Below are 22,264 nucleotides of genomic sequence, written 5' to 3'. Positions count from 1 at the left end.
CCACAATCATCTCCTTTGTCTTGGTTACGTTGAGGGATAGGTTGTTATTCTGGAACAACCCGGCCAGGTCTCTGACCTCCTCCCTATAGGCTGTCTCGTCGTTGTCGGTGATCAGGCCTACCACTGTTGTGTCGTCAGCAAATAATGATGGTGTTGGTGCTGTGCCTGGCCATGCAGTCGTGGGTGAACAGGGAGTACAGGAGGGGACAGAGCACGCACCCCTGGGGAGCTCCAGTGTTGAGGATCAGCGTGGCAGATGTGTTGCTACCTACCCTCACCACCTGGGGGCAGCCTGTCAGGAAGTCCAGGATCCAGTTGCAGAGGGAGGTGTTTAGTCCCAGGACTAGAACTTGGTTTTCCAGGGAGGTGATGTGCGTAACTGGACACAATCTGAAAATAACAGCGTGTGTCGCCCTTATATTTTGCCCCTCTGTCAATTGTGCTGTTCTTTCAGTGAGTGTCCTTTTTGAAGGTACACTTTAAAGGGGAAGAGAACAATGGACTGGGGCTTGCCCCGACGGATCCCTGAGACCTCACTGGCAGGTCTGGGTGTGTAGGGCCTGTTCTTCCTTTTTGCGTGTGTCTGTGTGCATGTGCCTGTGTGTCTGTCCGTGCTTCTGCACGTGTGTGCAAAAGGCAATTCTAGGTCTTGTGGCATATTTTGTTTAAACTATCCCCAATTTAATAGAATTGCTACCCTTTGCATGCACAGTGCCATCACATGTGTAGTGCACTCTTCCATCACATGTACAGCTGAATCTCAAGATCTTGCACACTAATGAGATGCTATTGAGCCCACACTACTACACTGTCTGAGCTAATGACTACATGCTTTCTGGTAAGTTTTGATTACAATACTGGGTGGGGTCAATATATTTTATATATTGAGTCTACTAACTGAGGAGTGTTAATTCACCTGTTTCCATACATGTTTCATTTTAAAACATTTATCTTACAAAGGAGTTGTTTAATCTAACTGCTTAGCTATGTATATGTACATGGAATTGTATTTTATTTTTTTACTAATTGTTTTCTAATCTTTACAGGAAAATGCCACGGGCACTATCTGATGTGTGGAGACATTTCACTGCAGCTAATGTAAGAGGAAAAGCTGTGTACATACGCAAATACTGTGCCAAATCATATGTGAAGAATGCAACAAATACGCAGAATCATCTGGCCAAGTGCATAAAGTTCCCTCAGCGCTCACAACAAGCAACCTCTAACAAAAGTCCCTCTACATCTATTCGAGGTAAAAATGATGAATCAGACACCTTATCGACAGCAACAGCTCATGGTCCTCCTGGAATCAGAAGTTTTTTTGACTCAATGGAGGAACGTAGTCAGAGAAATGCTGATGAATGTCTTGCTCGAGCTGTGTATGCAACTGGTTCACCTGTGATGTTCGCAGGCAATGTGTATTGGAAGAGATTTCTGAATGTTCTTCACCCAGCATACACCCCTCCAACCAGACATGCTTTATCTACTCATTTGCTGGATGCAGAGTTCAAGAGAGTTCAAGTGAAGGTCAAGCAAATCATAGAGAAAGCTGTATAGCAATCATCTCTGATGGGTGGTTGAATGTTCGTGGGCAAGGAATAATTAACTACATCTCCACCCCCCAACCAGTATTCTACAAGAGCACAGACCCCAGGGACAACAGAGACACCGGTCTTTACATTGCAGATGAGCTGAAGGCAGTCATCCATGACCTTGGACCACAGAAGGTATTTGCACTGGTGACAGACAATGCTGCAAACTTGAAGGCTGCTTGATCTAAAGGAGTCCTACCCTCATGTCACATCCATTGGCTGTGCTGCTCATGCATTGAATCTGTTCCTCAAGGAGATCATGGAACTGAAAACAATGGATACACCCTACAAGAGAGCCAAGAAAATGGTTAGGAATATGAAGTGTGATCAAGTTATAGCAACAATCTACATCACCAAGCAAAGTGAGAAGAATAAGAGCACCACATTGAAGCTTCCCAGCAACACCCGTTGGGGTGGTGTTGTCATCATGTTTGACAGTCTCCTGGAGGGGAAGGAGTCTCTCCAAGAAATGGCCATATCACAGTCTGCCGATATGGACAGCCCCATCAAGAGGATCAGTCTGGGCGGTCTGGCGAAGTACACTTCCAAGCAAGGGCTTTGGGATGGAAATATATTATATGGCAGTCGTGCCAACATATCTCATCAGCCACCTGGCGGAAGGGACTTTGTGGATCTGAGGCTCTTTCCCGTTGTCTCCATCATCAGCTGCCTTAGAGCGCAACTGGTCCTTGTTTGGGAACACACACCAAATCATGCAACAGGCTGACCAATATAACGGTTGAGAAAGTGGTGTCCATCCGGGCAAATTTGAGTTTTTTTGAGCCTGACAAAGAAGCCATCCTGTGACAGTGAAGATGAGGCCTCAGAATCTGCTGTTCAAGAGGTGGACATGGAGGAGGTCCAGGGAGAAGACATGGAAGCCTGAGAGGAAGACAACCAAAGCTTTTTACAGATGTATGTCGAAAATGTTTTTGGGAGATACGATGGATCATTGGGGATCATTCAATATTCCCTTTTGATGTTCAGTGAAATCATCCCATGTCAACTAATTTAATTAAAGTTCAATTTGTAATTAAAAAGTTTTTTTTCTTTTTCTATTGGTTTGCAATGATGTCTACTTATGATAAGGTAAAAGGTTTCTGTTTCTGTCTCCATATGATATGGTAAATATATCCAATGCAAAAAAACATCTACATTTAAATGGTATTAATATTGATTTACATTTATTTCTGTTAATTGCCATATATTCCATTAATTCCCACTGAAAGTTTCCACCTCTGAATATTCCCCAAAATGTGCAACCCTGTGTGGGTTCCAGTCTGTGTGTTTTGACCACAACAATGGCCTGTTTCTCTTGCTCTGTGTTCCTTCAGCAGTGGTTTGAGATCATGGGAAAGGCATGAAGATGTAACATTGTGCGTGTGTTCCTCTTTACTCTAGATGCTAGCTTATAGCCCCTGTGGTCTGCCTGGCTGGCTCCAGAACAGTTTATAGCACTCCCCTTTTCTGTTGACTGGGGACCTTTTTTATAGGAGAAAACACACTAAGTTACTCACTGACTCAGACTCTGAAACCTGAACTGAACTTTCACTCTGCAGGAATTTAGTGGAGGAGACTGAGAAGGAAAGAGCAACGCAGAGTGTCCTACTGTTGTCTACATCCTAACTTTCTTCTCTAGGTTAACTACGTCTCTCTCTCTGTCTTTTCATCCCATTTACAGGGAGTAACCAATAATTTTTGGGGGAGTGACAACTTCCGATCTGCACTGGAGAACTGAGTTTTGTTGTGTGACTAAGTACTCCTGCTTATCCCAGGTCTCTCCTCCCTCTCTGCCCCTCCCCCAGACCCTACTACTTCCATGTGAAGTAGGTCTCTCTCCACCCTCTCTGCCCCTCCCCCATACCTCTACTACTTCCATGTGAAGTAGGTCTCTCCACCCTCTCTGCCCCTCCCCCAGACCCTACTACTTCCATGTGAAGTAGGTCTCTCTCCACCCTCTCTACCCCTCCCCCAGACCTCTACTACTTCCATGTGAAGTAGGTCTCTCTCCTCCCTCTCTGCCCCTCCCCCAGACCTCTACTACTTCCATGTGAAGTAGGTCTCTCCTCCCTCTCTGCCCCTCCCCCAGACCTCTACTACTTCCATGTGAAGTAGGTCTCTCCTCCCTCTCTGCCCCTCCCACAGACCTCTACTACTTCCATGTGAAATAGGTCTCTCCTCCCTCTCTGCCCCTCCCCCAGACCTCTACTACTTCCATGTGAAGTAGGTCTCTCTCCTCCCTCTCTGCCCCTCCCCCAGACCTCTACTACTTCCATGTGAAATAGGTCTCTCTCCCCTCTCTGCCCCTCCCCCAGACCTCTACTACTTCCATGTGAAATAGGTCTCTCCTCCCTCTCTGCCCCTCCCCCAGACCTCTACTACTTCCATGTGAAATAGGTCTCTCCTCCCTCTCTGCCCCTCCCCCAGACCTCTACTACTTCCATGTGAAGTAGGTCTCTCTCCTCCCTCTCTGCCCCTCCCCCAGACCTCTACTACTTCCATGTGAAGTAGGTCTCTCTCCTCCCTCTCTGCCCCTCCCCCAGACCTCTACTACTTCCATGTGAAGTAGGTCTCTCCTCCCTCTCTGCCCCTCCCCCAGACCTCTACTACTTCCATGTGAAGTAGGTCTCTCCTCCCTCTCTGCCCCTCCCACAGACTTCTACTACTTCCATGTGAAATAGGTCTCTCCTCCCTCTCTGCCCCTCCCCCAGACCTCTACTACTTCCATGTGAAATAGGTCTCTATCCCCTCTCTGCCCCTCCCCCAGACCTCTACTACTTCCATGTGAAATAGGTCTCTCCTCCCTCTCTGCCCCTCCCCCAGACCTCTACTACTTCCATGTGAAATAGGTCTCTCCTCCCTCTCTGCCCCTCCCCCAGACCTCTACTACTTCCATGTGAAATAGGTCTCTCTCCTCCCTCTCTGCCCCTCCCCCAGACCTCTACTACATCCATGTGAAATAGGTCTCTCTCCCCTCTCTGCCCCTCCCCCAGACCTCTACTACTTCCATGTGAAGTAGGTCTCTCTCCTCCCTCTCTGCCCCTCCCCCAGACCTCTACTACATCCATGTGAAATAGGTCTCTCTCCCCTCTCTGCCCCTCCCCCAGACCTCTACTAGTTCCATGTGAAGTAGTGTTACTGAGATTTCCCAGTGCCAAATTAACTATAGAATGTGTTAAACCACCTTTTGATTTACATGTAAGATACCAAACCAAAGTTTTTATTGTTAGTGTTTCAATGTCATATTCTGCTTTGTCCCATCTTGTTTTTGCTACGATGTCTTGTTACTTAGATTTCCCAGAGCAGAATGTTACTAGTAGAACCCCACAAAGATAATTCAGTTTCCTGGGATTGCTGTAGTTGAAACCACAGTGGAAAGCAAAGCAGTGCTGGATTAACCTTGATGAATTTCAGAACACTTAACTCATGTGGAAGGAAATGTTAGCATAACATTATGAAAAGGTTGTGTGCATGCGTGCATCTTCTTTGTGTGTGTGTGTGTGTGTGTGTGTGTGTGTGTGTGTGTGTGTGTGTGTGTGTGTGTGTGTGTGTGTGTGTGTGTGTGTGTGTGTGTGTGTGTGTGTGTGTGTGTGTGTCTCTGTGTGTCTGTGTCTGTGTCTGTGTCTGTGTCTGTGTCTGTGTCTGTGTCTGTGTCTGTGTCTGTGTCTGTGTCTGTGTCTGTGTGTGTGTGTGTGTGTGTGTGTGTGTGTGTGTGTTTTATTGCTGTGCCCTTACACCATGGTGTTGTTTCAGTGACTCAGATGAGGGCTGTAATTACCACAGGCCGTTGCTAAATCTCCCTGACCGCTTGGGAGGTTCACTCTAAAGCACAGACAGACAGACCCTCATTCTGCTGATCTCAACCTGACTCTACTTTTTACCACCCTCAGGAGAATGGCAGACACGTAGTCACTCAGGCACTTCTCAATGTTTTCTCAATTTCTATGGAAGTAGTCTTCAGTACTATTAGCCTGGTCCCAGATCTGTTTGTGCTTTATAGTCAACTCCTATGGTAGTTGTCATGTTTTGCATTACAATAACCTCAGGCGTTGGCAAGACAGCACAAACGCATCAGGGACCAGGCTCCAGTGCAAGTTGTCATACTCCAAACCAAAATAACCCATGTATTATGTGAGAACTGCATTGTGTAGTAGTTATGTTTACTGACGGATGAAGCCCTGAACTATCTAACCATTGTTGGCTTAACCTAATCAGCAATGGCACAACAAGGCATCAGAAATGGTGATACTTGATCACATAAATCTCATCAAACTCATTACACATCACACTTCTATGTTTAACATCCATTTTCCTAGATGGATAGTTTCTTCGTGTTTCAATGTCTCATTACAATGACCTGGTCACAAAGGTCAGTGTTTCACACTCTCCTAGATCATTAGTAAGTGCAAAACCTGACATTAAAGTTGGAACCTCCGTGTCTGCCAGCTTTTCTCTTCTCTCGGCTCCTCTCCTCTGTTTTTAAATAAAATCAAGTCACACATTTCATACAAAAAAAGTCCTTCCCATAAAATTATAAAGTGAGAAAGATAAAATAAAAAAACTAATCAGGTTTGGGGTCAATTCCATTTCAATTTAGAAAGTAAATAAAATTCATATTCCTAATGTTCTTCATTGAAAAGCATTGAAGAGAATTATAATTGTAATTTCAGTGTACTTCCTGAATTGACTGGAAGTTAAATGACTCTGACTCTGAACACGGCATTTCCTCTACTTTCTTCTCTCCTCCCTCTCTACCCTCACCACCTTACCTCTCAGCCCCCCCCCCCCCCTCTCTTCTGTTCTCCCTCTCCTCTTCTCCCCTCATGTCCAACCCAAGGAGCTGGATACATGGCGGCAATCTGCAGGAAGGGATGGAATCACTTCCTTCCCACCATTGTCTGCACAGTTGCTGTTCGTGTTTTGTCTTCTGTTCAACTATATTATCCCATTTGAATTAAGGCAGCTCTTGATACCCAAATCATTCAGTAGGAGTTAAAAGAAACTGCCATAGCACATTCGGTGTGGTCCTAACCTATTGCTACTGTAGGAGCGTTGCTCTCTGGCCACACCTGCTTATTATATAAGGGTGAACAGGCTTTAGTTACCAAAAGTTAAGCCTCTGATTACACTGTAATACCATAGGAGTTTACACTGTTTTCTAGAAGAGAGGGAGAGTGAGAGTGAAAGGTAGCCTGGTCCCAGATGCTGTATTGCCATGGCAACGACCATAGAAGTTAGCTACAGGACAAACAGATCTGGGACCAGTCTAAGTGAGAGGTGGGTGTTGTAGTGAAATGGGTTGTTTCAAGAGAGCAGGGCATGTTTGCAGGTTTTCTGCATTAGAGACTCGGCCTGTTTCTCAAATGGCATCCCATTTCCTACATAGGGCACTTAGTTTGAACAGAGCCCTATAGGCCAATATATAGGGAATAGGGTGCAATTTGGGATGCAAACTCAGCCTGTTTCCCTTGTAGCGCCGTGGCCATTAGGTAAATTGGAGCCAGGTGGCCACAATTTTAAAGGAAATCGTAAACGCATGCAGCACACACAGACAATTGTAACTGTTTGTGTTCCTCAACCCCGGTAATCAGAACCAAGCAAGCAACCGATGACCACTCTCTTACTATTTCTTTCTCTCTCTCTCTCTCTCGTTCTCTCCATCCAGTCTGATCAACAGGATCAAACCAGGCATCATCAAGAGGGTGAACAGACTCTCCACACCAATTGCTGGACTGGTAAGTGCCATTCACATCTTTAATATTCAAAGCAGAGCTGGGTCAAATACCTATATAGAATACTTTCAAGCACACACAATTAGTATTTGGAAGCATTACCATTAAATTGTTTAACTTGAGTCAAACGTTTCGGGTAGCCTTTCACAAGCTTCCTACAATAAGTTGGGTGAATTTTGTACCATTCCTCCTGACAGAGCTGTTGTAACTGAGTCAGGTTTGTTGAACTTGCTCGCACACACTTTTTCAGTTCTGCCCACAATAGTTCTATTAGGATTGAGGTCAGGGCTTTGTGATGGCCACTCCAATACCTTGACTTTGTTGTCCTTAAGCCATTTTGCCACAATGTTGGAAGTATTCTTGGGGTCATTGTCCATTTGGAAGACCCATTTGCGATCAAGCTTTAACTTCCTGACTGATGTCTCGAGATATTTCTTCAATATATCCATATCATTTTATTTCTTCGTGATTCCATCTAAGTTGTGAAGTGCACCAGTCCAGCAAAGCACCCCCACAGCATGATGCTGCTACCCCCATGCTTCACGGTTGGGATGGTGTTCTTCAGCTTGCATGCCTCCCCCTTTTTCCTCCAAACATAACGATGGTCATTATGGCCAAACAGCTCTATTTTTGTTTCATCAGACAAGAGGACATTTCTCCAAAAAGTACGATCTTTCTCCCCATGTGCAGTTGCAAACCGTAGTCTGGATTTTTTATGGCGGTTTTGGAGCAGTGGCTTCTTCCTTGCTGAGTGGCCTTTTCAGGTTATGTCGATATAGGACTTGTTTTACTGTGGATATAGATACTTTTGGACCTGTTTCCTCCAGCATCTTCACAAGGTCCTTTGCTGTTGTTCTGGGATTGATTTGCACTTTTCACACCAAAGTAAGTTCATCTCTAGGAGACAGAACGCGTCTCCTTCCTGAGTGGTATGACGGCTGTGTGATCCCATGGTGCTTATACTTGCGTACTATTGTTTGTACAGATGAACGTGGTACCTTCAGGCATTAGGAAATTGTTCCCAAGGATGAACCAGACTTGTGGAAGTCTACAATTTTCTTTTGAGGTCTGATTTCTTTTGATTTTCCCATGATATCAAGCAAAGAGGCACTGAGTTTGAAATACATCCACAGGTACACCTCCAATTGACTCAAATTATGTCATTTGGCCTATCAGAAGCTTCTAATGCCATTATTTTCTGGGATTTTCCAAGGTGTTTAAAGGCACAGTCAACTTAGTGTATGTAAACTTCTGACCCACTGGAATTGTGATACAGTGAATTATAAGTGAAATAATCTGTCTGTAAACAATTGTTGGAAAAATTACTTGTGTCATGCACAAAGTAGATGTCCTAGCCAACTTGCCAAAACTATAGTTTGTTAACAAGAAATGTGTGGATTGGTTGAAAAACAAGTTTTAATGACTCCAACATAAGTGTTTATAAACTTCCGACCTCAACTGTGTATATATATATTTTTTATCTACACACAATACCCCATAATGACAAAGCAAAAAAAAAGTTTTTTAGAAATGTTTGCAAATGTATATAAAAAAACTGAAATATAACATTTACATAAGTATTCAGACCCTTTAATCAGTACTTTGTTGAAGCACCTTTGGCAGCGATTACAGCCTTGAGTCTTCTTGGGTATGACGCTACAAGCTTGGCACAACTGTATTTGAATAGTTTCTCCCATTCTTCTCTGCAGATCCTCTCAAGCTCTGTCAATTTGCATGGGGAGCTATTTTCAGGGCCCTCAAGAGATGTTCGATCCGGTTCAAATCCGGGCTGTGGCTGGGCCACTCAAGGACATTCAAAGACTTGTCCTGAAGCCACTCCTGTGTTGTCTTGGCTGTGTTCTTATGGTCGATCTCCTGTTTGAAGGTGAACCTTTGCCCCAGTTTGAGGTTTTGAGCACTCTGGAGCAGGTTTTCATCTCTGTACTTTGCTCCATTTATCTTTCCCTCGATCCTGACTAGTCTCCCAGTCCCTGCCGCTGAAAAACATCCCCACAGCATGATGCTGCCATCACCATGATTCATCGTAGGGATGGTGACAGGTTTCCTGCTGACGTGACGCTTGGCATTCAGGCCAAAGAGTTCAATCCTGGTTTCATCAGACCAGAGAATCTTGTTTCTCACGGTCTGAGAGTCGTTTAGGTGCCTTTTGGCAAACTCCAAGCGGGCTCTCATGTGCCTTTTACTGAGGAGTTGCTTCCATCTGGCCACTCTACCATATAGGCTTATTGAGTGCTGCAGAGATGGTTGTCCTTCTGGAAGGTTCTCTCATTTCCACAGATGAACTCTGGAGCTCTATGAGTGACAACCTCCCTGACCAAGGCCCTTCTCCCCCGATTGTTGTGGCCAGCTCTAGGAAGAGTCTTGGTGGTTCCAAATTTCTTCCATTTAAGAATGATGGTGGCCACTGTGTTCTTAGGAACCATCATTGCTGCAGAAATGTTTTGGTACCCTTCCCAAGATCTGTGCCTCGGCACAATCCTGTCTCGGAGCCCTACGGACAATTCCTTTGACCTCATGGTTTGGTTTTTGCTCTGACATGCACTGTCAATTGTGGGGCCTTATATAGACAGGTGTGTGCCTTTCCAAATCATGTCCAATCAATTGAATTTACCACCGGTGGACTCCAATCAAGTTGAAGAAACATCTCAATGATGATCAATGGAAACAGGATGCACCTAAGCACAATTTCAAATCTCATAGCCTACAAGTGAGCATCAACGGAAGATTCACAGGACCTGACACAGATCAATGCAAAACATGAAGAAAAAAAAACTTTTGGGGGAACAAAATCAATTCTATAATGCTGAACATTATTATTTCACTGTTGCTGTTAACCTAGGCTGATGTTAGCCAACAGCTACTGTAATAGCCCCCTGAAACTGCTCATTGTCTGCTGTTGTGGCATCATTCTGATTGGTCAAGAGTAGAGACATAAAAAATATATATATTTTTTGACTATCTACATTATTCCAATAGTGAAATCATTTAGAATGCCCATCCCTAGGTTACTGTACTTTACATTCAAAAACATTCTGTCACATCAAATATCAGCATTTGACAGTTCATTCTAGTTCAACTGCAATCTCTCTCCCAATGCATTGGGGCTACAGTATGTCTGTGGAGAACGCTTTGGTAAGATCTGAGGAGTTAAGAAGTATTGGAGTTGTGTTGACAGCTGACATGCTCGGAGGTATACTGTCGGTGTTGGGAAGAACTACCTGTCTGCTCCACTAAACTGTCTCCCTACATATTCATCCACACTAATAAGTGTAGTGAAATGGGAGTAGCCTGAAAGACCAGTGGACATATTGGAGCACACCTTAAATTGTGGGATGCCAGCTGTGCTAAAGGCATTGTTCAATCAAAACCGCAACCTGGAAAGGGTGATTGTTTTGTACCTGCAGTGTGAGAGTATGGGGATTTTTTTCATCAATGAATGGAGATTAAACTTATCTAACATTGTTAAACATGTTCATTTTCAGCATGGATGTTTTTTTTCATTCTAGCATTTTCGGATTTTTTTTTTTTTTTTTAAATGTGTGAAAAGGGTACAACAAAAACCAGGCAGACATTTCCTAATGGTGGGAAGGAACCTGAATCTGAGGCCACCGTGTCCTGACTTGAAGCATAGAACAAGCTCATCACTAAGCTCAGGGCCCTGGGTCTGAACCCCTCCCTGGGCAACTGGGTCCTGATATTCCTGATGGGCCCGACCACGGGTGGTGAAGGTAGGCAACAACATCTCCTCCACACTGATGTTCAACACGGGGGTCCCCACAGGTGTTCGTGCTCACCTCCCTCCTGTACTCGGTGTAAACTCATGACTATGTGGCCATACACGTCTCGAACTCAGCCAAGTTTGCTAACGACACAACAGTAGTAGGCCTGATTAACAACAGCGACAAGACAGCCTACCGGGAGGAGGTGAGAGCCCTGGCGGAGTGTAGGGTCCTATAAAATCTGTAGAAAACGCGGACGGAATCACGGAATCCAGACATTAAAACGGATTTCAACAATATTCAAAAATGTATTGAACTTAGTAGGTAATCAACTACACTGAACAAAAATATAAATTCAACATGTTAGGTCCCATGTTTTATGAGCTGAAATTTAAGATCCCAGAAATGTACCAAACTCACAAAAAGCGTATTTGTCTAGAAATGTTGACACACATTTGTTTACATCCGTGTTAGTGAGCATCTCCTTTGCCAAGATAATCCATCCACCTGACAGGTGTGTCTTATCATTAAACAGCATGATCATTACACAGGTGCCCCTTGTCCTGGGAACAATAAAAAGCCACTCAAATGTGCAGTTTTGTCACACAACACAATGCCACAGATGTCTCAAGTTGAGGGAGTGTGCAGTTGGCCTGCTGACTGCAGGAATGTCCACCAGAGTTGTTGCCAGAGAATTTAAAGGGAAGTGTGCTTGTCGTCCTCACCAGGGTTTTGACCTGACTACAGTTTGGTGTCACAACTGACTTCAGTGGGCAAATGCTCACCTTTGATGGCCACTGGCTTGCTGGAGAAGTGTGCTCTTCGCGGATGAATCCCAGTTTCAACTGTACCGGGTAGATGGCAGACAGTATTATTCTGTAATGTAGAAAATAGTAAAGATAACAAAAAACCCTGGAATGAGTAGTCTAAACGTTTGACTGGTACTGTATGTATATACTTTATTATAGTCATGGCTCATCATATGTAGCCATACCCCTTTTTTATTCATATACTCTCCATTCTGTCTATACACACCATTCACATAAATATATACATTTATTTATATTCTGGACTCTGACATTACTCATTCTGATACATTTGTCTATAATTTCTTGTTATTTTTTAAAAACTTTTGGATTCGGTGTTGTTTTTATATTGCTAGATATGGCTGCATTGTTGGAGCTATGAACATAAGCATTTCACTACACCTGCGATAACATCTGCAAAATTGTGTACGCAACCAATAAACATTTTATTTTATATGTTTACTTCTTGGCTCACAGGAAACTTTTTTAAAAGTCTGGGAACTAGGGATGTGACAATTGTAAAAAAAAAAAAAAATCTGTTTAAAAATAATTCACAATTCAGATAATGGTCCTGCTTATGACGGCTAGGGGGCAATGCAGTTCAATCTACCACAGTCCTGGCTACCAGACGGCACTTACTGCTGACCCCCACCCACTCAACAACCATGGTAGTTAATGTTGTTTTAGGTTCTCTGGTGTGTGCCTCTACTCCATGTTCTCGGTTGTCAGTACATGGGACTTCATGTCCCTGTTCTTATCAATGTGATGGCTCATTGCAGTGATATATAAGTGTGTTCATCGACATCCAACAATCTGTTGTTTATGTATGGTGTTTGAGAGCTTGCGCTTTGTACATGCAGGGCAATCATTGTACAATTTCTCCAGGCCATCTCCGGGCCATCACGGTTTTCGACATGTTATCTAGTAGTCTGTGTAACGGGATTCTTCCTGGGAAGGAGAGGCGGACCAAAACGCAGCGTGGTTATTGTGATACATCTTTAATAAAGATGAAAATAGAACAATATACAAACAAACAAGAAAACGTGAAAAAACTAAAACAGCCCTATCTGGTGTAACAAACACAAAGACAGGAACAATCACCCACAAAACCCAACACCAAAAAAAGCTACCTAAATATGGTTCCCAATCAGAGACAATGACTAACACCTGCCTCTGATTGAGAACCATATCAGGCCAAACACAGAAACAGACAAACTAGACACACAACATAGAATGCCCACTCAGATCACACCCTGACCAAAGAAAACATAGAAACCTACAAAGCAAACTATGGTCAGGGTGTGACAGTCTGGTTCTAGATATGCCATCAGGGCAGTGACACTGACATCCTCTACCAGTGACAATGACTGCATATCAATTGCAATCATTTCTGTAATCAGCACAGTGATTTTCTCACTACGTCCATCATCATACTGCTGCCAGTAACGGGTTGGGGCTCACGGTGCCTCCCTTTCAGATGGTTAAGCACCTGTTCTGCCACTGTAGCTCAATTCCACCTCAAACTTTGCATTTCACTGCCTTCTCAATTAACTTCTCAAAGTATTGCCATACAGGACTTCACTGCTGTTGCGACCTTGTCTCATAATTACATTTTTCCAACTGTTAATGACGATGAGCGCTTTATATCCATGCCAAATAATTTGACAGATTCACATCTCCTCCTAAAAACATCCCAGCATTGTTGCGTTAGGTAATTGTTTATTTATGTTGTCCCTTTATGATGATGATCGGGTCCTGTTAGTGGTAACTTTGTAATAACTGCAGTGTGATTTTTAGATATTTTTTTGTAGGGGGTTTAGGTTAAGGATTTTTTCTAAACGTTAACAATCCCAATGTTGTTTAAACGGTCACACCCCTACTGGGATACAAATGTTTTAAAAGCTTACCAAACACTGCTTTTTATACTCAGGTTCGTCATCCAAACAGCAGCCAAGGGGGTTCGTTGTGGGTCTAATTGTGTCCATCTGCTTTGAGGAGGACTTGAGGAGAGGCTGATTTTTTAGCCTGGGTCGTGTTCATTAAGCTCTAAACAAGGGGATAAAAATATATTGAAACGGGGACAGACTACCTGGACTCGTCAATAATAAAAACACATTTTCTGTAGCAAGCTTTTTAAAACCATAGTGCCCTAATGAACACTACGCCGGTGTGTACCTGGGAACTACTGGGAACTACTCCAAACAAATAGTTTGGCATTAGAACGAACGCACGTCGGCTGAAGCAGAAACAGACCGGCTTCCAGTCTGGCACCCATACTAGAGCGCTATGGGTGTAAATAGTCAACAGTAACTACACGGTACTTACCAACCAGTGTTAATGCCAGTGTTAATCTTCTAATTAATGAATTATTCTTTACCTCACGTTAGTCTCATTCCAAATGTCGTAAATTGTTGGTTATCTGCACGAACCCAGCCTTTACTATGAATAATCAATACACCAATTGTCTTAATCATTTATTTACTAACTAACTAAATAATCACAGAAATGCATAAACACACAGTAGATATGGTTACAAGGAAATGATAGGGGAGGTTCCCTAGTGGGCTAAGCCAATATGACGGCTTGGTGGACAAAGGGAAGTGGGTGTGGACTAAAAAGGGCGGGAAAGACAAAAGGAGTCAGTACACAGTTGATAATTATATACATTTTAATGCTAATCCTTTGCACATGAACGCTCACTCATTCGGGAATTATTGGAATCAATATATATTTACGCCCAGTGTGTTGTCATGATCTCTGTTGGAATCGTCAGTCCTTCTGTTGGAGAGTCAGTTCATCATCTTCTCTCTCTCTGCCTCCCTGAAGATCAAAGTCTTTCGTGGTTAAAATGGATACTTCAGAGTACCATTCAAAAATGCTCTCATAGAATAGAAGTTTCGGCGGTTGTCGGTCTTCGCGTCCCAGGTTGACGGGATTTCTAGATGCAGACTAGTAATTGGTATCTAAGATTTTCTCTTCTATCGGGATCATAGTCTCAGAGTTGAACCATTTCCACTCTTGTAGCCAATGCTCCACGTGGTATGGTTAGGTATTCAACAACCATTGAAACCTTAGCACAAACTGAGGTTTTTGTGGTCTGAAGAGGATTTCCTCAGGAGGGTTTTTTATTCGTAACAGTAGATGCCAGATCATGTCTGTGCTCACAGGGGTGGGCCAATGACTTAGTTAAACTTTAACCTCTCTAGGGTAGGGGGCAGCATTGGGAATTTTGGATGAAAAGCATGCCCAAATTAAACTACCTGCTACTCAGCCATAAAAGCTAGAATATGCATAAAATTAGTGGATTTCGATAGAAACACTCTGAAGTTTCTAAAACGGTTTGAATAATGTCTGTGAGTATAACAGAACTCATATGGCAGGCAAAAAAAACAGAGAAAAAAATCCAACCAGGAAGTGGGAAATCTGAGATTTGTAGTTTTTCAACTCTTGGCCTATCGAATACACAGTGTCTATGGGGTCATATTGTACTTCCTACGGCTTCCACTAGATTTCAACAGTCAAACAAAAAGGAGCTATTTGGACATAAATGATGGACTTTATCAAACAAAACAAACATTTATTGTGGAACTGGGATTGCTGGGAGTGCATTCTGATGAAGATCATCAAAGGTAAGTGAATATTTATAATGCTATTTCTGACTTTGTTGACTCCACAACATGGCTGATATCTGTATGGCTTGTTTTGTTGTCTGAGCGCTGTACTCAGATTATTGCATGGTGCGCTTTTTCCGTAAAGTTTTTGGGAAATCTGACACAGCGGTTGCATTAAGGAGAAGTGGATCTAAAATGCCATGCATAACACTTGTATCTTTTAGCATTGTTTATTATGAGTATTCCTGTAAATTGAAGTGGCTCTCTGCAAAATCAAAGGGAGGGAGTTGACACTTGATTTAGAAACAGTCAGTCCCGCCAGAGTCTGGTTGAGCGCTAACGCTCTCGATTCAGGACCACACATGCCCCCCCATGGCGATGAGGGTTACAGCTTCTGCTCCGCCGACTGTCTGTGCCCTTCTTCTCTGTTCCCCTCTCTACATTCCCTTCTCCCGACTCTTCTAACTGCCCCCCCCAGAAAAACTATTTGAATACATAAGGATATCGGACGTCCTGGCCAGTTCCGTGGCGTGACCTGTTCACATAACCGGAGTGACCATTTCTACATCAAGTGTTGTCAACTCTGTCAATCTGGGACATGCTGCTGTTCAAATCGAAATTGGTTATCCACTATCTGCAATTGATTACATCCTGGTCTCTCAGATGAATAATTAACAAATCTGTTTGAAAACGAAAGTATACTGAATCTAACTCTGACTCCAAAACAAACAACAATAAAACGGAAACTATCATGAATTATGTTTAGTTTTTAGTTGGGGGGGGCAAAAATCTAATAGGGTTCAAGTTTTTTTTCTAATGGTGTTGTCAAGCTTCTGATTCTGGCAGGTCACATTGAGATGTACTTTCTCATTTTTTTAAAGGTAGACTCAGCAAGATGATGTTGCCAGGAGCAGCACCGCAGATATTGGGTGCGTTTGAGTGGTAAGGCTAATGCAACCGACTGTAGACAAAAGTTGTGAAGTCGGAAGGTGCATCAGCGACAGCCGAAAGTCGGACACTATGACGAAATAAACATGTATCACACACTTACAAAATGGAATCATAATGTGTACATTGTACAACCAATTAGTGATAGAGCTTCAAATATTTTTTTATCATTTTTTTTTACCTTTTATATAAGGTTAAGTCTTATTTTCAATGATGTCCTAGGAACAGTGAGTTAACTGCCTTGTTCAGGGGCAGAATGACAGATTTTTAACTTGTCAGCTTGGGGATTTGCTCTTACAACCTTCCGGTTACAAGTCCAACGCTCTAACCACTAGGCTACCCGCCGCACATTTATTTGTAAATACCCACTGTACAAATTGGTTCCTGTTTCAGCCGTGTCTTTGGTCACGTTCGCATGGGCCAAACAAAAACACCCTACAATAGAGCCTTCTACAATGCAGGGGACAGCTGCAGGATGAAGTTGGTGAAGAGCAACTGCAGATACTTGCAGTCAACTTCATGACCTTTGTGAAGTTCGTGCAAGTCTGACAATTATCCCCAGAATGCAACACATTAGGTCACCAACTTGACAAAAGTGATCAATTTGAAAGTGACCATTGATATGACGGTCACACAGAGTATCTGCACATGTGCACCGGTGTGCTTCAAGCTGCTACAACGTGGTAGGTACAGGACCAAAACAGCTAAGTTTAGCCTCGCGCTTCAACGCTCCTGGTTATTGCGAAAACTGACCCATTACTACTGTTTACTTTGTGCATCTACGTCATCTCGCTGAGTATACCTTTAACCCTAACTTAGCCTATGACTTCACTTATGTATTACAGCCCCACAGTGGCACAAAAACTCTACAAGTAAATGGCTCCTAGCCTTCCATGCTACTTTCTATCCCGAACACTAAAACTGAAACAAAATAATGTAAAAAAACTAAATAGAAAATGTTTTATGAAACTTAAACTAAAGAGTAATGTGGATCTGAAAACTAAACTGATTTTTTTTTTTTTTTAACTAAAATAAATTAAAACACAACTATAATACCCTTTAACCTTGCTGGGGAGCATCTGTTTTCTTCATATAGTTAAAGAGCACTATCGCTCCTTTTTTTTTTTTACAAATAATGAAATGTATGTCTGTTCTCCAGAAATAGTTAGGCCTATGTATGCTCTCTACATGGCATTAATAAAATGTTTTCTCTAAAAAAAGAGTATAGAGATTGGATGATAGTTGGTATACTCCCGTTTTCTCCAAATAACCATCTCCACTCGACAAATTGCTAAGAGTATTGGATGTCTCTTCTCAAGAGTGATTGAGTTTTATCTTGAGAGGTATACTGTAATGAACTACCAAAGGTTCTTGAAGAGCAAGTGAGTGTGACATTTTTTTGAGTGTTCTGATACGTTGAATTTACATGCAGTGCCTATGGAAAGTATTCAGCCCCTTCACTTTTTCCACATTTTGTTACACTGCAGCCTGTATTTGGGGAGGTTCTCCCATTCTTCTCTGCAAATCCTCTCAAGCTCTGTCAGGTTGGCCAGGAGCTTGTCCCGAAGATACTCCTGCGTTGTCTTGGCTGTGTGCTTAGTGGTCGTTGTCCTGTTGGAAGTTGAACATTCGCCCCCAGGTCCTGAGCACTCTCAGCTCAGCGCTCTGGAGCAGGGTTTCGTCAAGGATATCTCTGTACTTTGCTCCGTTCATCTTTCCCTCGACCCTGACTAGTCTCCCAGTCCATGCTGCAGAAAAACATCCCCACAGCATGATGCTACCACCAGCATGCTTCACCGAAGGGATGTTGCCAGGTTTATTCCAGACGTGACTCTTGGCATTCAGGCCAAAGAGTTCAATCTTGGTTTCATCAGACCAGAGAATCTTGTTTTTCATGGTCTGAGAGTCCTTTAGGTGCCCTTTGACAAACTAAAAGTGTGCTTTCATCTGCCTTTTACTGAGGAGTGGCTTCCGTCTGGAAACTCTACCATAAAGGCCTGATTGGTGGAGTGCTGCAAAGATGGTTGTCTTTCTGAAAGGTTCTTCCATCTCCACAGAGGAACTCGGGAGCTCTGTCAGAGTGACTGTCGGGTTCTTGGTCACCTCCCTAGCCAAGGGTCTTGGTTGTTCCAAACTTCTTCCATTTAAGAATGATGGAGGCCACTGTGTTCTTGGGGACCTTCAATGCTGCAGAAATGTTTTGGTACCCTTCTGTGCCTCAACACAATCCTGTCTCGGAGCCCTACAGACAATTCCTTTGACCTCATGGCTTGGTTTTTGCTCTGACATGCACTGTCAACTGTGGGTGGGACCTTATATAGACTGGTGTGTACCTTTCCAAATCATGTCCAATCAATTGAATTTATCACAGGTGGACTCCAAGTTGTAGAAACATCTCCAATGATTCTCAATGGAAACAGGATGCACCTGAGCTCAATTTCGAGTATCATAGCAAAGGGTCTGAATACTTATATAAATAAGGTATTGTTTATTTGTAATATAAAAATAAATAATTTAATACATTTTTGAATAAGGCTGTAACGTAACAAAATGTAAAGAAAGTCAAGGTGTCTGAATACTTTCTGAATACACTCTATTACATTTAGTATTTTAAATATGTGAATATATTAGGCTTCCGTATGGGTTTAATACATCTAAATCAATGTTAAGTGTGTCTGTATCAACATGGACTTTCAAAAAAGATCAAGTCCTTTTGGGTGATTTTGAGCTGTAGTAATTCTATAAATAGGACCTTTAGGATCTTTTAGGTTTGTCTGGAGACATAATGACATGTTATACACAGCACCACAGGGTGACCTGACCTGTATCAGTGGTTTTGACCAGATCACCTGCGAAGAGAGAGCTCCCCATGTACTCACTTAAGATTGTACTTCTCTATATCAGGTATCGTATGACTGTGTTCAAAACCAAATAGTACTGCAATACAGAACTCAGATGCTTGGGTTAGTGTTAGGGTTAGTGGGGGTTAGGGGTTAGTGGGGGTTAGGGTTAGGGGGGTTAGGTTTAGGGGTTATGGTTAGGGGTTAGGGGTTATGGTTAGGGGGGGTTCGGGTTAGGGGTTATGGTTAGGGGGTGTTAGGGTTAGTGGGGGTTATGGTTAGGGGTTAGGTTTAGGGGTTATGGTTAGGGTTAGGGGTTATGGTTAGGGGGGTTTGGGTTAGGGGTTATGGTTAGGGTTAGGGGTTATGGTTAGGGGTTATGGTTATGGTTAGGGTTAGGGGTTATCTGAATCTACGCAGAGCTGTATTGTTGTTAATTCCAAATCGAAGAGTCTCTTTATTTGAATCCAGAAATATAATATTTTCTCCACTCCCTAATAGTAAGTCACAGGGAATATTTGGCTGTTAGTTTCAGTCCCTGACCTCTTGTTACATGGCAACCGCATGTTTTCAAAAGAATCATCCACCCCTGAGATTCCACAGGTATTCTACAGCATGGGAGGAGAGGGAGAGACGTGTGAGCGAAAGTGTGTTACAGGTTGTAGACTACACTCACTAGGTGGCAGCTCTGCTTTGCATGACTGGGGCTGGTGGGGGGGTGGGACTAGAATGTAGCTCTGATGTCATTCTTCTTAGTTCCAAAAAGCCTGCCCCTTTGACCGGCCCACACACTCCCACAGGTAGTTTTGGAGCTGTTAATTCGCTGCTGCCTAGCCCCTGCCGACCTGTGTTTGTGTGTTCTGCATTGTCACTCTCTATTTGCTACGCACACACGCTCCTACCTGCCCATTTCTCAGTTCTTCCCGGTGGTATGAACTTTGGATGCAGCAGTGAAGTGTCCAACTGTTGCGTGTCACATCTGCCAGAGAATTCCTGAGTGATTATTGACGGTGACTGAAGGTGGACACACCTCTCTACCTATCAGTCTCTCAGTCCTGACTGTCTGCTTCTCTACAGGATAATGTTATAGTCTTCCTCAGACTAAAAGAGGCATAGCTCTTTCGCTCAGGAAACCTCCAAGACACATCCACTAGAGTCAAGGTCAAGTAAGTGCTGCTACATATGATACACAGATTACACATATTTACATACCGATGACAATATAATAATACATTTTTTGTCTATTGACTATTGAAAATATTTTTTTGCTGTCTATGACTGATCTGTGACTGGATCATTATGAGACTAACTTTGAACAGAGATTAGCCTTTCTCCTAACAGACTTTGGATAGATACTTCCTTGGGCAAGTGTATGTGTGTGTGCGTGCGTGCGTGACTGGGGTGAACGTGTATGTATCTACAGTTGAAGTTGGAAGTTTACATACACCTTAGCCAAATACATTTAAACTCAGTTTTTCACAATTACTGACATTTAATCCTAGTAAAAATGCCCTGTCTTAGGTCAGTTAGGATCCCCACTTTATTTTAAGAATGTGAAATGTCAGAATAATAGTAGAGAGAATTATTTATTTCAGATTTGATTTCTTTCATCACATTCCCAGTGGGTCAGAAGTTTACATACACTCAATTAGTATTTGGTAGCATTGCCTTTAAATTGTTTAACTTGAGTCAAACGTTTCAGGTAGCCTTCCACAAGATTCCCACAATAAGTTGGGTGAATTTTGTCCCATTCCTCCTGACAGAGCTGGTGTAACTGAGTAAGGTTTGTAGGCCTCCTTGCTCGCACACGCTTTTTCAGCTCTGTCCACACATTTTCTATAGGATTGAGGTCAAGGCTTTGTGATGGCCACTCCAATACCTTGACTTTGTTGTCCTTAAGCCATTTTGCCACAACTTTGGAAGTATACTTGGGGTCATTGTCCATTTGGAAGACCCATTTGCGACCAAGCCTTAACTTCCTGACTGGTGTCTTGAGATGTTGCTTCAATATATATATACCACCAGTCCCTCCTGCAGCAAAGCACCCTCACAACATGATGCTGCCACCCCCGTGCTTCAAGGTTGGGATGATGTTCTTCGGCAAGTAAGCATCCCCCTTTTTCCTCCAAAAATAACAATGGTCCTTTTGGCCAAACAGTTCTATTTTTGCTTCATGAGATCAGTGGACATTTCTCCAAAAAGTACGATCTTTGTCCCCATGTGCAGTTGTAATGTAAACTGTAATCTGTATTTTTTATGGTGTTTTTGGAGCAGTGGCTTCTTCCTTGCTAAGCGGCCTTTCAGGTTATGTCGATATAGGACTCGTTTTTACTGTGGATATAGATACTTTTGTACCTGTTTCCTCCAGCATCATCACAAGTCCTATGTTGTTGTTCTGAGATTGATTTGCACTTTTCGCAGCAAATTAGGTTAATCTCTAGGAGACTGAACGCGTCTGCTTCCTGAGCGGTATGATGGCTACGTGGTCCCATGGTGTTTATACTTGCGTACTATTGCTTGTACAGATGAACGTGGTACCTTCAGGCGTTTGGAAATTGCTCCCAAGGATGAACCAGACTTGTGGGGATCTACAATTTTTTTCCTGAGGTCTTGGCTGATTTCTTTTGATTTTCCCATGATGTCAAGCAACGAGGCACTGAGTTTGACAGTAGGCCTAGAAATACATCCACAGGTACACCTCCAATTGGCTCAAATGACGTCAATTGCCTATCAGAAGCTTCTAAAGCCATGACATCATTTTCTGGAATTTTCCAAGCTGTTTAAAGGCACAGTCAACTTCAAACTTCTGACCCACTGGAATTGTGATACTGTGAATTATAAGTGAAATAGTCTGTCTGTAAACAATTGTTGGAAAAATGACTTGTGTCATGCACAAAGTAGATGTCCTATCCGACTTGCCAAAACTATAGTTTGTTAACAATACACTTGTGGAATGGTTGAAAAACGTGTTTTAATGACTCCAAGCTAAGTGTAT

General features: G+C 42.9%; 1 protein-coding gene across 50 annotated transcripts in view; it reads left to right on the top strand.

Moving 5' to 3' along the window:
• LOC110501241 (LIM domain only protein 7) overlaps positions 1–22,264 on the top strand; it is a 137,434-nt gene that overhangs the window by 21,699 nt on the left and 93,471 nt on the right. For 22 of the 50 annotated variants that reach the window (XM_090215160.1, XM_090215145.1, XM_090215156.1 and 19 more), the window contains exon 1: positions 20,058–20,435. The gene's annotated coding sequence lies outside the window, so the exon portion shown is untranslated. Of the gene's footprint in view, positions 1–7,257; positions 7,328–19,908; positions 20,436–22,264 lie in introns of those variants that run through there. The other 28 variants (XM_090215125.1, XM_090215120.1, XM_090215161.1 and 25 more) reach the window with 3 other exon arrangements.

The sequence above is a fragment of the Oncorhynchus mykiss genome, chromosome 22 (genome assembly GCF_057628025.1).
Source record: "Oncorhynchus mykiss isolate SJ-2025 chromosome 22, ASM5762802v1, whole genome shotgun sequence".
In the NCBI taxonomy this organism is placed as follows: Eukaryota; Metazoa; Chordata; class Actinopteri; order Salmoniformes; family Salmonidae; genus Oncorhynchus; species Oncorhynchus mykiss.
The sequence above is the reverse complement of the archived record's forward strand: the minus strand, read 5'-3'. Positions and strand labels throughout refer to the sequence as shown.